The following is a 3,280-nucleotide window of genomic DNA, read 5'->3' on the forward strand; positions in this document are numbered from 1 at the left end:
TTGCTGTACAACCATCTCTGCATTGTAGACACAGCCATTTTAAATGATTTCTTTTGTTTTCTTCCAAAACCGAGTCATACATTTTCTATAACTTGCTTTGATGTGCCATTAAAGAATGGCGAATGCGCTACATATGTTTAATGTTTAAGGTTTGGTGAAGATTTCCTGGAACCAGTGATTTTGTGGCGACAAGGGGGGGACAAACGTGGATTAAGGTGCAACTGCTCTCTCGAACCACATGGTGGCAGCATATTCGCACGGTAAAATATCCCCATTGCTGCTTGAGCATTTAAGATGTCTTGCTTTTTGACCTAAAAAATTTCATGCAATTTTGAGGCACATATGATATATATATGTGTGTATATATCATATATTGCATCATATATTTGTTCAGTACTTCTAGAAGATTTGTGAAATTTCTTTGTTATTGACAGAGTGCATAAACAATCTGTGTTTTCACCAAAATATTGGGTGTTGACATAAATGCCTCTGAACACAAATCTCTCTTCAAAGGCTTATTCAACTTATATCGTTCCTTAAATTCTCTGAATGCACATCAAAGCCCACAGCAATGAACAGCAGCTGTGGAAGTGATTGCTGTCCTAATGGCGCTGCTTGAAGATAGAGGTTAAAGACTCCCACCCTCTCAGCTGTGGAGAAGGGAGCACTGCTGGTGTACAACTGCTGTGTGGAATGGACCAGTTGGGGAACACAACAAGTGGGCAACAGTTGTATTTCGCACGGGGGAAGGAACACCCCGGCATTCTGTTTTGGTACGAGTCAGTTGTGCAGAAATTAACGGTGTGCGCATGTGTGTGTATGAGTGTGTGTGTGTGTTTGTGAGCGTGTGTGTATGAGTGTGTGTGTGTGTGTGTTTGTGTGAGTGTGTGTTTGAGCGTGCGTGTATGTGTGTGTGTTTGTGAGCGTGCGTGTGTGTGTGAGTGTGTGTGTGTGTGTTTGTGAGTGTGCGCATGCAGTAGCAATTGAATAGGTCTATTGGGACTCATTGCAATCTTCCCAGGCTCTTATTTGATGCCCTGAGAGGCAGTACTGCTCGTTCCTTTATTTGTGCAGGCGATCCACTCAAGACCGAGGTCCACTTGAGACTTGACACAAGTGCGCCCTGTTGTAGCCGAAGACGAGGAGTTTTATGAGTCAAAAACATCAAAGAATTTTTTATGAAGAATATGGAGAAACGCTGGGCCCAGTCTAATGATGCTGAGAGGGAGAGAGAGAGCACGGTGTGAGAACCACTCTGGTACCTGAGTCAGGATGAAGTAGGGAGACGACCAGCTCCTGCGTCCACCAGTAAACATTTTTGTGGTGAAAAATCTGAGACGCCATTCAGGTGAAACTCTGGCTACCTTTGGTTGAAAACTGAAAGTTTTCTCGTCCGACTATGACATCGCCAGTCTGTACCCGGGTAAAACCTGAGTTATATTGGGGTTATCCTAGTCCGTTTTTTAATGTTAAAACTCTCTCTCTCTCGCCCTAAATTTACACCCCTTTAGATGTCTGGATTTCGGCTTTTCCTCGCTGGGCGAGAACACAGCGGTCAGCCGGGATGGAAGACCTCACAGAGTTCCAGAACGATCGCGGCGTAGGAGAGGTCTGGGCAGGGTTTTAATGACTCACTGAAGGAACTTTCCGTGGAGCGTTCAGGCCTGGAACCTGACTGTTAAGGTCAAGGATATTGTTCTGCCAGGGCAAATGTGTCAGTCGTCTAAACACGGAATGTTCAAGTGTTTTTTTTTTTTTTTTTTCGAAAGGAAAAAGGGAAGAAAGCCATGTGGTCTTGTATAACAGAAGGATGAAGGCTGGGGTTTTTTTGAAGAGGGGGTGTGGTGCGTGCCTGTTTGAATATACTGGAAATATACAGTGAGGTGGGAGAGGGGATTTACAGCTGGCTCTACGTGTAATAATAAATATACTGCCTCAAGGGAGGTATAAGATGGTGCACTGTATGTCAAACATGCTTTCACTGTAAAAAGGAGTGATTGCTTCCTGTGTGTAAATCCAGTCTTATCAGGAGGCATCGATGTGTATTGAATGAAAAGAGAGACTTTGCGCACAATTAGTGCTTTTTACCAAGGTTTCACAAGGCCTTCTAAACCAGCGTGATATCGAGAGGAACGACTGCTGACATATTGTGATTGACTATGTATCTGTATCTCCCTACACACAGAAAAAAAAAAAAAATCTTTTATCAAGCAAGGATTCCGAGAAACACAATTTGGAGTAAAAGCTTTTTGAGCTGTCATCTATGCGTGCACTTGAGTGTTGAGTGGAAGCTGTCTGAATCTGTAGTAATTCTGAATTGTGTGCCTTCTTGATGCTGCTGCACCAGCTGTTCTGTGACCATGTTTGTGTCTTTATTTGTTAGGGAACTCGCCTCTTGTCTTGTCTGCCTATTTGCAGATTAAAGCCAGAGATTAAATTGTGTGTAGAAAAAATATTCTCTGTGCAGGGTACCTGTGTTTTCAGCTATTTTTCGGAATCTTTTTTTGTTTTCTTTGTTGGTTTTCGCTGCTAATGACAGGGTCTGACCTTTCAACTTGCCTTTGAGGGAAAACGTGCCAGTGTGTGTCCATGAATGTGTGTGATGGGGGGAAGGGGTGTAATTCTCAGCATGCCTTGGCCGCAAGTTAAAAAAATCTGTGAAGACAGGCACCAGTACTCCAGTCCAGGTATGCAGGTGTTTGTCGTTCTTGCATTCCCCAAATAACCATGTTTTGCAAGGTCAGTTTGCTTACCTGTCTTAACTGGCTGTCAGGTCATTAATGCCGGCCAAGTTTGCAACACTCAGCGCCTCTTGAGAAAACGAGCTGGGAGCTGGGAGCTGGGAAAGGGAGAACGCGTCTGTTTTGTTTTTCAGCTGAAATCCTGGAATGTGGGAGAAAATCTTTTTTTTTTTTTAAATAACTTATGCTTGATTAAATGGGTCGGAGGCAACGGTGGGAAAGAATTCGCGAACGCTCGGCGGAGAGAGCGCTCAAAGAATCCGAGGAATCCCGAGAGGGGGAGCTGGGCGTCAAACGAGCGATCTGCAGGGTGCTGGAGACAACAGGAGGAGAATCGTCTCTGGAGCTGAGAGGCTGGAGCTGCTCTCCTGCAGGGTGAAGGGCTGAGAGGCTGGGGGCTTCTCTCCTGCAGGGTGAAGGGCTGAGAGGCTGGAGCTGCTCTCCTGCAGGGTGAAGGGCTGGGGGCTTCTCTCCTGCAGGGTGAAGGGCTGAGAGGCTGGGGGCTTCTCTCCTGCAGGGTGAAGGGTTGAGAGGCTGGG

The sequence above is a fragment of the Anguilla anguilla genome, chromosome 11 (assembly GCF_013347855.1).
Source record: "Anguilla anguilla isolate fAngAng1 chromosome 11, fAngAng1.pri, whole genome shotgun sequence".
Classification (NCBI taxonomy): Eukaryota; Metazoa; Chordata; class Actinopteri; order Anguilliformes; family Anguillidae; genus Anguilla; species Anguilla anguilla.